This window comes from Hyaena hyaena, unplaced genomic scaffold (genome assembly GCF_003009895.1).
Source record: "Hyaena hyaena isolate Hyena2069 unplaced genomic scaffold, ASM300989v1 scaffold_133, whole genome shotgun sequence".
NCBI lineage: Eukaryota > Metazoa > Chordata > Mammalia > Carnivora > Hyaenidae > Hyaena > Hyaena hyaena.
In genome coordinates this window covers 3,265,144-3,278,508 of record NW_024080765.1, presented here as the reverse complement: position 1 = coordinate 3,278,508, position 13,365 = coordinate 3,265,144, and the positions used below count along the sequence as shown (strand labels likewise).

General features: G+C 41.2%; 1 protein-coding gene and 1 pseudogene across 1 annotated transcript in view; both read left to right on the top strand.

The window, feature by feature from the left end:
• The window catches only part of LOC120235590, a 28,882-nt pseudogene extending 16,086 nt beyond the window's left edge, over positions 1–12,796 (top strand).
• Positions 1–13,365, top strand: part of RALA (RAS like proto-oncogene A) — a 72,354-nt gene that overhangs the window by 28,608 nt on the left and 30,381 nt on the right. The gene's annotated exons all lie outside the window — the stretch shown is intronic.

Below are 13,365 nucleotides of genomic sequence, written 5' to 3'. Positions count from 1 at the left end.
TGTTTAAATATCTTTTTCTTTTTTCCTAAGCCTTTTCTTTTCTGATCACAAAAGTGACATGGTAGAACACTGGAATTCAGATAAGTAAAAAACCCGGAAATTACACATTTTTGATATGCCGCTGTTTAGAGTACTCTTCCTGAAATTTTATTTTGCTCTCTGATATTTTTCCTATTTCTACTAATACATAATGTGTTTTAAAAGTTCATACATGAATAAGAGTTGTAAGCTGCTTTCACACATTTTGTGAACGTATTCCACCATCACTCGGTATTCAGCATCGTTTGTTATGATTGTTTTACTGTCCTGCTTTATGGCTATCCATAATTTAATTCTTCACTTGTTTGTTATGGATGTGACAGTACATATCCTTGTCATTAATTCTCTGCACAACGATGATTATTACGATAGCCTTTTTTCCCCCAAATATCAGTTACTACTGATGATTCACATACAAATTCAACAAAAGCAATAACTGCAGGTATAAAATGTGTAACATATGTATTTGTTTTTAATAGGACCACAGTGAGGCTTCTGTGTTGAGGGTCTGTAGACGTTGTTAGGTTCTCAAAAGGGACTAGGATATTCATGTCCGTAGTTAATTTTCAAAAATAGGTCAGTGACCATAAACTTATCTCACGTAAACCTCTTGAGTTGGATATAAGAACATAGCACATCTACTGCCCCCCAGACTCCTAAATCTTATAATATATCTACAAGGTAAGAAGCAAAAAATGTTTGCAAAAATTTGCCACTTGCTGTAGTGATCTTACTAAGTGACCTTATTATCAGAAGATTGAATTGCTTTGGGTCAGATGTTATGTAACATTGACATGATCGTATTAATCTATTAAGAAAATTGCATGAAGTATCTGCTAAACTTAGAATTATTTCTGACTGTTCCATTTTATTTTTTTCCTGAGGCTTTTTTTGAACTGTAGTCTCGGGGAAGCTAACTTAGCTTCAGAGACCAGGGTTTAATTTGTCCGTAATGCGTAATGCATTGTAATTCCAAGTAATACAACATAGCATTATCAGATGTGGGAGCAGTGTGACTCTCCTGTGCTGGCTCTCCTTTGGCCCATCTCCTCAGTCAGCAGTTCTTACCTGGAGTTCCGGTTCTTCTGGGGGGAATGTCTCAGGATTTCACCAACACTAATTACCTCTTGTCCAAAGTCATTTTCTAGAGTTTAGTTTCTTTTTCAAAAGTGTATGTAAGTACTAGTTATTTGTTAGATACTGTGCTAGATACTGGGATTACAGAACTGAAGAAAAGCTCTTTGCTGTTGAAAAGCCCCTGATAATTAATGTGGTGAGAAGTACTGATAGACCTTTTGTCCAGAATGCTCTGGAACCCCCAAGGAAGCAGCCACTCAGGCCCAGAGAGCAGTCAGAAGGCTGGAAATGCTTCACAGAAGAGGTTCTGTTTGAACAGAACTTCTTTACCCTTATGCACACATGTCACATCGCCTTGTTAGGCCACAATGTTTTCATTGAAAATGATTTGATGAAGTTGTATGGTTCAAGAATTTTTCTCACCATTGATTTAATATGATATCAAGTATGTATTAAATTGGTCATCTCAGAAATAGCTGAAACGTCTCTACCACCTTCTTTCCTACTCTGTTTGAATCCTTTTCCTGGGAACTTATAGACAGGTTTTTTTTTTTTAATTTGTGTTGTTTGTTTTTTTAAGAGAGAGAAAGCATAGGTGGGAGACAGGGCAGAGAGAGAGAGAATCTTAAGCAGGCTCCACACTCAGCTCACAGCCCAATGTGGGGCTTAGTCCTGTGACCCTGGGATCATGACCTGACCCAAAATCAAGAGTTGGACAGTCAGTCAGCTGAGCCACCCAGGAACCTCCATTTACTTTTTTTTTTTTTTTTTTTTTTTTAACCATAAAAAGTCATTAGACCCTGCCGGTGAGCCAGAATTTTGCTTTGTCTTTTCCTCAGTATTTCGTTTTAAATTCTAAACATTTTCTCCCAGTCTGTGGCTTATTCTTTCATTTTCTTTCTTTTTTTTTTAGATTTTATTTTTAAGTAATCTCTATACCCAACATGAGACTCACTTACAGTCCTTGGATCAAGAGTTGCATGCGCTCTCTGCCCACTGAGCCAGCCAGGTGCCTCTCATTTTCTTTTTGAAAGGGAAAAATATTTTTTAAAATTATGAACTCAACCCATTAGCTATATCTCAAAAGATGCAATACTTTTCTTCATTTATTAGTGAAAGAAGTTAGACATTAGCTTAAAAAAAAACAAAATTCAGCAAATGGCAGACAATTCTGTTTGGAAGTCACAGTCATATATAAAGTGCATCCCAGGAAAGAGAAGGGGCAGATCAGGCAGCATCTGCTCTTATAGGTTTCATCCAACACTGGACCTACTCAAGTGTGGGTGGAAAAGTCAAGCTATCAAGAAGGAGTACGTTACCAGGTGAGGCTTTTACGACATACCTTTCCTAAGAGCACCAGCAGGGGTGAGGGGAGCATGTTTTCTAAACTAGATCTAGGAAGTGGAATGTGGAATCAGTTTTGTCCTCTTCCCCTTAAGGTCTGTGCCCTAGTTAATGACATCTTTTTTAAAGACTAAATAAAATAAGCCAAATACACACCCTAAAAATGGAAAAGAAACAATACCACCAAGATGTCCCTGTTTACTCTCCAGAGTGGAACCGGGAAGCTGCTTCAGCAACCCAGACTCACCTGTTCGAGAGTCATCACAAGTGTGCCTCTGTCCTAAACAACAACAACAACGTTTTTTGGAAACAACAGAACAAAAACTAGTACTGATCAGTTTTCTGACAGTACAGAGTTACTCAGAATTAACTAGTATCAGGCGCCAAGGGGGCCTTGTCTCACATGAGTGCATGTGGGTAAGTGCAGGGCATTTGTAGTTATTGGAAAGACAGATTTTAATGTTTGATCTTTAGTTTGATTTAAACATTGCTTTTAGTACGATGCTGGCACCAGCTGTGCAGAAAGGGCTCCGAAGAGAGGTTCCTAGCAGCGCACCTGCGGGTCTTCTGGTTCTGGCTGTGGGGCCACCAGTATTGCTTCCTCGGGCACATCCATTCCATAGGCATTGCTGTATGAGTGCAAAGCACTCCATGTGCTTGATAGCCTGCAAGCAGTCTCTGGAGTGATAGGCCTCTGTTCTTAAAGCTTCTCAATAGCAGAGGGGTCATCTCTGAGAGCAGGTTGGGTCCCAGGAAGCAAGAAAGGGGTCTTTGCACGGTGGTGAATTATCTCAGGCACCCACTTTTTTTTTTCTTCACGTTTTGAGTGAGAACAGAGAACACAGTGAAAAACAGACTAGAGACACATGTGTTTGTGGATAACTCAATGGTCATATGTAATCTGCCATAATCCTCTTGCCCTGCTGTATCAAAAAGTCCAAGAATATATGGCTCTCCACCAGTCAAGACTATGAGTGCATACTTGGCAAAAACAGTGGATCCATATTCAGATGGGAAAATGTCCCGTAGGTTATCAGGTGACACATTTGACCAGGGACACTATCACCCACAACAGTGCGCTTGCTTGTCCGCCGCACTGAGACAGTTTTGCATCTATTTTGAATTATTTCAGATTCCATGTTGACCTCAGTTTCTCCACCAGGGCCTTTCTATCCTTTCATTTTCTTTTTATTTTTTGAAAGCAGAAAATATGTTTTCAAAAACTGATTTTATTTGAATATAGCTGACACACAGTGTTACATTAGTTTCAAGTATACAGCATAGTGATTCAATAAGTCTATATGTTATGCTGTGCTCACCACAAATATAGCTGCCATCTGTCACCATTATGGAATGAATAAATCATAGGAATAAAAGGCACATCCTAGGGAATGTAGTCGATGATTATAATTGTTTATTTAACTGTCTTTTAAAGAACAGAAGTTTTTAATTTTGAGGTAGTCCAATTTATGTTTGTTCTTTTGTGGATTTTTCTTTTGGTATTCTAAGAAATCATTACGTAACTCAAGGTCATATGCCTAATCCAAGGTCATATGCCTAATTTTCTGCTTTCTTTTAAAAGTTTTGCAATTTTAGACTTTACATTTAAGAATAGTCCAAATTGAGTTAATTTTTCTGTATGGTACAAGATATGGATTTGAGTTCAGTTTTTTGCACATGGATATCTTAATTATTCCAGTATTATTGTTGAAAAGACTGTCCTGGGGCACCTGGGTGGCTCAGTCCGTTAAGCATCCAACTCTTGATCTCAGCTCAGGTCCTGATCTCAGGGTTGTGAGTTCAAGCCCCACATTGGGCTCCACGCTGGGCATGGAGCATACTTTAAAAAAAAAAAAAGACTATCTTTTCTTTATTGCATTGCTTTTTGCACCTTTGTCATTCAGGTGTCAAGAACTGTAAACAACATGTCCACCGATAGATGAATGGTAAACAAATTGTAGTAACGCTGTATTGGGGAATACTGTGCAGCAGCAAAAGGAAAAGAGCTCCTGATACAGGCAGCAACAGGGATGTATCTCAAACTTTCAGGGAGTGAAAGAAGCCTGATAGAGTTCGTACTGCATAATGCTAGAAACTATAGAAAATGTCAATTAATCTATATAGAAAACAGAGCAATGTATTAAGGGGGGATTACAGCGAGTCAGGACCTTAAAATCTGTGCAGCTTATTACGTTATACCTCAATAAAGCTGTTACAAATAAAATTCTAAAAATTTTATAGAATAACACAGTAGTTAAACTTTTGATTGCTAAAATGTTTCCTTTCCTGTTCCTTAATATTTTCTTCATACTATAACCCCTGTTTTATTGTTTTATTAAATGATATGTAGATCTGGACATAGTAGTCAGAACATGTGGTCATTGTAAACTTGCTTCAAGTTTTTTTCTGCTTTTAAGCCCCATGTCAGTTCCTGCAGGGCCTGTTATCTACTTGGTACCATTGTTCAACCCACTACGACCTCCTTTGTTATCATTTAAACCAAACTCCCCTCTAACCCAAAATCCCCCATATGTCCACACATATTTCACTAGTAGAAACTAGAAAATGAATAGGATCAAGGTATATAAAGTTTAAGGGGAGAAACGTAAAAAAAGGAAATGATCAGGGGCAAATGATAGAAGGAGACAATATTATGGAATTTAGATTTTAACCCACTAGCACTACAGAGTCTTTGAAGAATTTTAGCTAAGCCATGTCAAACTAATTTCACTTTTTATTATGATAGGTTATGGCTACATAAAAAGGCGGGCATTATTAACAATAAGGGGCTTTGAGTCCCTTTGGTATTTTTGTTAATATATACTTTTGCGGTGGCAGGGTCAAAACTCTTATTCCACTATCTTAAATTTATTCCCAAGCTTTGTACATTATAGCTGTATTCTTTCAACTGAAATAGAACTAGCAATTCAAAGTTCAGAACTACCTGAATTTTCTTGTTTCTGCTTCTTGAGTTTATGTGAATAACAACTATATTTAGGCTTAAGAATTTAGTCTACTGGAACTAAATACAGGCTTCATCTAGTCATCCTTGCTGTTTTTCAGTAGGAAAACTTATAAAATGGCCTGTGAGAAGTTTTACTGTTTTATTTTTCTAACTTTCAAATCTTTTGAGTCAAGGTTCATAACTAATTTGGGATTAGTTATGATTTTCTGTAAGGCAGTATTGATTCTGGAGATCATCTCCTGATAGCAAGAGATGGCAAGAACCCAGAAAGGAAAAAACATGATTTATGAGCAGCATCCAGTTATCTGGAAACCAGAATCCTTTGTTGTTAAAGAGGGATTACTGTAACAAGTTTCCCTGTCTTCTTACAGCACTGGTCACTGCCTAACCCCAACAATGTTTTTCAACACCTGGCACAGCATGAAACTCGTAGATCACACAAGACCAGTCAGTCCCTCAGGAGGTTAGATGAACTCAGGCATCCAGTATGATGGATTGGTGACTGTGGAAGCCTGTCATTGGGTACCGGTTACTAATAAAATAAACATGCCCAGCCCATCGCTTGAATTGAACTCTGGGTTTTGGGATAGAACAAAAGAATGAGGGGCGGGGGGTACGAGGTACTGGCTTCAAAAGTCATTTGTGGGTGTGCAGTGATTGCGCATCTGCTCCAGCTGCACTGGCACCGGTACGTAGGTTCTGTGTAATCACACCGTCCTGGGTCAGTTCCTAGTTTCAGCTCCACCACAACTTGGTGTGGAATTTCTTGCAAGTGACTGAACTCTTCTCTAGCCCTTATTTCCTTTTATGAAAAATGAGAGGATTAAGAATATTTTAAGACTTCCTTCTGTGGTTCTTCAGTTGCATTATTACACTCTGTTAGACATGTTGGAAATGATCAAGGAGCCTTGTCCCTTTCCTTCACCACATAAGCAGTTGCATTATGTGGGACTTGTTTTATTTACTTATTTAATTTCATTTTTTAATTTTAGAGAGATAGAGCATGAGTGGAGAGAGGGACAGAGGGAGAGAGAAAGAGAATCTTAAACAGGCTCTACGCTCATCACAGAGCCTGACGTGGGGTTCGATCCCGTAACGCTGGGATCATGATCTGAGCTGTATCAAGAGTTGGATGTTCAACTGACTGAGCCACCCATGTGTGCTAGGGACATGTTTTAAATTAGTGTTGTCTAGTCTCTCTTGCCTCCGTCAGTCCGTCTAGGACACCAGTGGTCTTTATTCCAAATACAGTGGTGATTTGCCCTGTGGTATCATCCCTGATGCAGCTCTTCCCCTTCTCAACTGCCTCTCTTTCCCCCTCACATCTGCATACAAAGTCTGTATAATACTTCTTGGTTAGTATTATAAAACTTGCAACAACACGTGTACAGAAGTTAGTGCCTCGTACAAAGTAGTATGTTCAGTAAATGTTAGCTGCTTTTAGTCGCAGGCCTCTATCTATTAAATGAGTCATGAGGTGCCTGGTTGGCTCAGTCAGTTAAGTGTTGACTTCAGCTTGACTCTTAATCTCGTAGTTCATGAGTCCGAGCCTCATGTTGGGCTCTGCTGACAGCTCAGAGCCTGGAACCTGCTTCGGATTCTGTGTCTCCCTCTTTCTGTGCCTCTCCCACTTGCACTCTGTCTCAAAAATAAATAAACATTAAAAATAATCTTAAATAAAATTTATTTTAAAAATGATAAATGAATCATATGAGATTGCTGGTTTCTAGTAAAAAAACAAATCTAATGTTGGCAGTTTTATGTAGTTCAGTTTTGTAGATATGTGGAGTGATGGTTCTTAACCAAGATATAAATTAGAATGATCAGGTCAGCCTTTCACAATATACACTGTCCTCATCCTAGCCCATTGAGAATTTTCGTGCATGGGTCCTGGGTAAGGGTGTTTTTTAAAAGCTCCCCGATGACTTTAGCACACCTGTGAGAGAATCTTTCCTTCAAGTTGTTTTCCTTTTAATGTACAGGCTCTTTTATACAGACCTGTATGTTTTTCTTTTTTTTTTTTTTTAAATATTTTTTATTTATTTCTAGGAGAGAGAGAGAGAGAGACAGCGTGAGCAGGGGAGGGTCAGAGAGAGAGGAAGTCACAGACTGAAACAGGCTCCAGGCTCTGAGCTGGCAGTCAGCGCAGAGCCCGATGCGGGGCTCGAACCCACGAACTGCGAGATCATGACCTAAGCGAAAGTCGGACGCTCAACCGACTAAGCCACCCAGGCGCCCCAAGACCTGTATGTTTTTCATATAGTCAGTTATATGGTCATGAACTGAAACTTTCTGACTCAACAAATTACTGTCATTTTTAACTGTAAGGTATGATCAGATTTCAAATTAAGTTTTATTATTAGTCAGTGTTTGGAAGGAAAATCTAGGTACTAAAGGTTGTTTTCATGATTTTCAAGGAATTTCCAAGTCTTCTTTCTCCCCCTAGTTATGAAAGATAACTTCACATTATCTTTCACGCAACTTAAACTAAGAATGTTGCACTTTTCAAATATACTTTTGCCTTTTTGTGCAAGAGAGAATTAAGAGTAGAAGCAGGCCACAGTTCAGTGTTAACCTTGACTCACAGTGTGGCTCACACACGTGACTCTAATGTAGCCAAGAGAAAATGGGGGGAGTTCTTTGCACAGCAGCTGGCTCCTTTCACCGATGGCAATTCATGGGTGTTTGGAAATTTCTGGATAAGTGAGCTCTAAAACTAGGAGCAAAATTTTCCTGTTAGTTCATTGGCAGCTGTAGACATGAATATTATAACCCAGAAAAGAGAAATCAGAGCTTCTTTCTACCCCCCACTGCTATGTTCTCTCTGCTGTACAGTACTTAATCATGAAGTGGACTTGCTTTAGTGGCATATATGTTTTTTTCAAATACAGAGAAGTTTATAGGACACCTGGGTGGCTCAGTCAGTTAAGCAACCGACTTCACCTCAGGTCATGATCTCACGGTTTGTGGGTTCAAGCCCCACATTGAGCTCTGTGCTGACAACTCAGAGCCTAAATCCTGCTTCAGATTCTGTCTCCCTCTCTGTCTGCCCCTCCTCCATTCATGCGTGCTCTCCCTCTCTGTCTCTCTCAAAATAAATATTTTAACCTTTTAAAAATAAAAAATAAATAAATAAAATACAGAGAAGTTTAGTGTGGCTTCTGAAGAAAAGTGACCCAAATTTGTAAAGCATTTCATTAGAAGTACATGTATACACTAAATGGGCAGCCTCTGCTAGTTAAGTCAAAAAACTCTTTATCAGAAACAAAGCCTAAAGCCAGCAGAAGTAGGGAAATGGTAAAGATCCAGTGGGAAAAAGTCTCTTCAACAGATGGGGTTTTGAAAGCTGGACAGTGATGTGCAGAAGAATGAACCTGGACCACTTTCTTACCCCATTCACAAAATGAATTCAAAATAGATGAAAGACCTGAATGTGAGACAGGAAACACAAAATCCTGGAGGAGAACACAGGCAGCAACCTCTTTGACCTTGGCCAAAGCAGCTTCTTACTAGATATGTCTCTGGAGGTAAGGGAAACAAAAGCAAAAATGACCGTTGGTACTTCATCAAGATAAAAAGCTTCTGCGCAGTGAAGGAAACAACACAACTAAAAAGCAACCTAGGGAATGGGAGGAGATATTTGCAAATGACATATCGGATAAAGGGTTAGTATCTAAAATCTGTAAAGAACGTCTCAAACTCAACACCTAAAAAAACAAATACTCTAGTTAAGAAATGGGCAGAAGACACACATAGACATTTTTCCAAAGAAGACATCCAGATGGCTAATAGAATGTAATGGAATGTTACCCAGCCACCAATAAGAATGAAATCTTGCCATTTGCAGTGATGTGGGTGGAGCTAAAGTATATTATGCTGAGCAAAATAAGTCAGAGAAAGACAAATACCTTATGTTTTCACTCATGTGGAATTTAAGAAACAAAACAGATGAACATAAGGGAGAGGGGGAGAAAGAAGACAAAAAAAAGAGTGAGAGCAAGAAACAAATCATCAGAGACTCTTAAAGATACAGATCAAACTGAGGGTTGATGGAGGGGGGGTGAACCGATGGGTGATGGGGATTAAGGAGGGCACTTAGGATGAGCACTGAGTGTTGCATGTAACAGTGCAACAGTGATGAATCACTGAATTCTACACCTGAAACCAGCATTGCACTGTATGTTTACATTTTTTTTTAATGTTCATTTCTTTTAGAGAGAAACAAAGCAGGAGCAGAGGAGGGGCAGAGAGAGGGGGAGACACAGAATCCAAAGCAGGCTCCAGGCTCTGAGCTGTCAGCACAGAGCCCGACGCGGGGCTCGAACTCATGAACCGCGAGATCATGACCTGAGCTGAAGTCCGGACGCTTAACCAACTGAGCCACCCAGACATCCCAACTAAGTAGAATTTAAATAAAAATAAAAATAAATAAGACCTTTCAGTTACACAAAGAAATAAACATAAGTTCAGATAGCCTATTTCCTATATTTATTATTAGGGTTTTTAATTTTAAAAAGTGATATTTCCTGCCATTTTGCTGTGCCATACGTGTACAGTAAGCCACACAGAGTGCATACCAGAAGCTTTATGTGGGGGGCGCCTGGGTGGCTTAGTCGGTTAAGCGTCCGACTTTCGCTTAGGTCATGATCTCGTGGTTCGTGGGTTCGAGCCCCACGTCGGGCTCTGTGCTGACTGCCAGCTCAGAGCCTGGAGCCTGTTTCAGAGTCTGTGACTCCCTCTCTCTCTCACCCTCCCCTGCTCACGCTGTCTCTCTCCTAGAAATAAATAAAAATATTTAAAAAAAAAAAGCTTTATGTGAATGGATGAATGTGTGGTTCCACACACAAGAGCGAGAGAGTTTCAAAGGTTACTAGTTCATGTTTTCTTTCTTTCTGTTTTTAATGGCTCCCTGTTATTTATAAAGAATTGGCAACTGGCCCTCTACTCAGCTTCTCACCACCTACCCTGGCCCTGCTGCCCTCTGGCCGCGTCCCGTCCAGGGTCGCCGCCGCCTTCCACCCGGCCTCACTGCCTCGGCCTCTGGCAGAGCCGGCTTCTGGTGGACCCGTGTGGAGAGGGGGCCCCGGATCTCATCTGCTGGGAGCCACAGGAGCCTTTAGGAGAAACACCAACAGCAAACAGATGAATCTGGGAGTTGGTGCCGACCGAGATGATAATGGAAAGCCTTCTGTGCTCCCTAGTGTCTGGAAGCCAGAGGCCCAGACTGCTGCAGAATATTTGGACAAAGAATACCTGCCCTTTGTGAGACTTGCCGAATTTTGCAAGGCATCTGCAGATCTAGGCCAGAGTGAGAACAACAAAGCGTTGAAAAGTAACTGATATGTCACCATGCAGACCATTTCTGAACCTGGGGCCTTGAAGATTGGAGCTGGTTTTCTGCAAAGATTTTTTTTTTTTTTTTTTTAAGTTTATTCAAGCTCTTTCTGCTGAAACCCTCCTGAGGAAATCACATACACGTCTTCAGGGACGCTGGCATGCGGCTACATGGTTAATCAGTACTCTAACCCCAAGATGTGCGGCTTTTACTTCACAGGCACTATAGAGGACATTTCAAAAATGACCCAGCAAAGCATTCTTCTCCTGCATGCCTGTGCCCACCGCCCCACGGAGCGGACCCTCGCCCCGAGCAGTGGAAGGATATGGCAACAGTGGAGAAGAGAAACCATCTCTTCGCATTCTTTGACATGGCCTACTTACCAAGGCTTTGCCAGTGAAGATGGCAACAAGGAGGCCTGGGCTGTCCGCCACTTCACTGAACAGGGCGTTCATGTTCGTCTCTGCTAATCCTGTGCCAAGAACATGGGCTTATCTGGTGAGCCTGTGAGCGTCCACTGTAGTCGGCAGTTGCTGATGAAGCCTAACGGGTGGAGTCACAGTTGAGGATCTTGATCTGTCTCGTGCATTCCAGCCCCCCATCAGTGGAGCACGGATTGCCTCGACCATCCTGACCAGCCCTGACGTGCAGAAACCCTGGTCGCAGGAAGTAAAAGGCATGGCTGACCACAGCATTAGCATGCAGACTTGCTGGTCTCCAGCCTCAAGAAGGAGGGCTTCTCCCACAGCTGGAAGCCCTGACCAGATGGGCATGTTTGGTTTCACAGGACTAAAGCCTGATCAGGTGGAGAGGCTGACCAAGGAGTTCTCCATCTGCCTGACAAAGGATCACCACAGGTAAGGTGGACTGCCTTGCCCTAGGGAGTGCACTCGGTCACAGGTCATCTCCCTGGTTCGAGGGAACAGAGAGCACCTTCCTGTCTACAGCCTCTGTGGTTGTGAGATTCACACGGAGGAAGAAAGAGGGTGGATGGTAGTGAGCGAGTCATTTCTTTCGACCACAGTACTTAACACTCAACCATTGAATGTGTTTCTCAGAAAAGAACATGTAGTGAAATGGGGCAGAGGCTGTGGCTGGTGTCTGAAACTTTGCGGCTCAAAACCAAACTCCTGCTCATCCTCTAACTGCAGTATTCCAGAAGAGTGTACACGTACAAGAAAGAGAGCCCACAAAAGCCTGCCAGTCATGCCAGTGCAATAATTCAGAAGCTTTAACAGAAGCACCTTTTGGTGTTGGGGCCTCTGTAGCTCCAGCGTGAGAACAGCACGTATAAGAGGCACTGTGCGAAGACCTAGTGCGACCCGAGCCGCCAGCCCCCTCTTTGTCCTCTGGTGACTGAGAAAGCTTATCAACAGACTGTGTTCCAGAAATGGGGTTCCATGAAAACCAGCAAGTCTGCTGCCGCTGCAGTGAGGAAAATAAACGATACTGTTTCCTGTCTTATTTAAGAAAAAAAAAAAAGACCTTTCTTTTTAATACTTTTAGACATTTTAATGTTGCTCTCTTCTCCCTTATTTTTGCTCTTCTTTTCCTGAGGCACAGAGATCTGTAACTAGCCTGGATTTTCATCCTGTTCTGCTGCTTGATTGCCCATCAACCCCAGCCTATAGGATTGACTTACTTGAAGAATGAAGTATATAATTTACTTACTACTCATCCCATACCCTCACTTTTCTTATCAAAGACTAGCATAGAATATATAAATAAAACTGCACTGGGTTTCAGCATCCTCTTCAGTGATTGATTGTCTCCTGACGGGATGTCACCTCCGCCCAGTTAGACCTCTTACTTCATCCAGTGCGGTCGTGGAGCCCCTCATCTCACGTCACGAGCGGGTGATGCAGGGCAGAGCCAGGAAGGAGGATACGATACCTGAGCTCTGGTTTTAACCTTTTGTGTGCTGCCAGCTGGGCTCAGGCTTCACCCTTTGGAAAGATAACCACCATCTGCTCCAGGCATGTAGACTTATTGTACTCTAGTTTCTCTGTTAAAGTTACTGTAGACCACCTCCCCAGATAAAAATAAATGAAAAGAATTGCCTATTCAGCCTTATTGCCACAAAGTAGAAGCTCATCGAGTGGTCTGTAAGAGAGCTGTCGTAGAAGTTAGCTGGCACAAGGGGAATTTCTCTTTATTGCTGTAAGTTAGTCTTTACCTTTAAGTTACTGATTTATAAAAATAGCTTCAGTACTTAATTTGCAGAGCATGACCGATCAGTATGTCCCTTTATAAATTCTTAGTTTTAGCTAAGCTGTCCCAGTGCTCTAAAGAAAACGTTAGGGAAAAAATCACATGAACGCTTCTCTGCACCGGTGAAGGCCGCCTCTTTTCTCCCACTCGTGCCTCCCTCCTGCTCCTTTGTTTATGCCAGGTGTTGCCCAATCTTAACTTTTCTCTTCATGATTACTTGGTCACTTGTGTCAGGAAACCCATTTTTTCCTAAAATTGGTACTGATTAATTAATTACATTCTTTAAAACTGAGGTTTATTTTAACTAGATTCTTCAGGTGATAATTTCATAGTTCCTGAATTTGAAATATTTGGGATTCAAATAAGTCAGCTGAGGATTTTAACTCATTTGTAC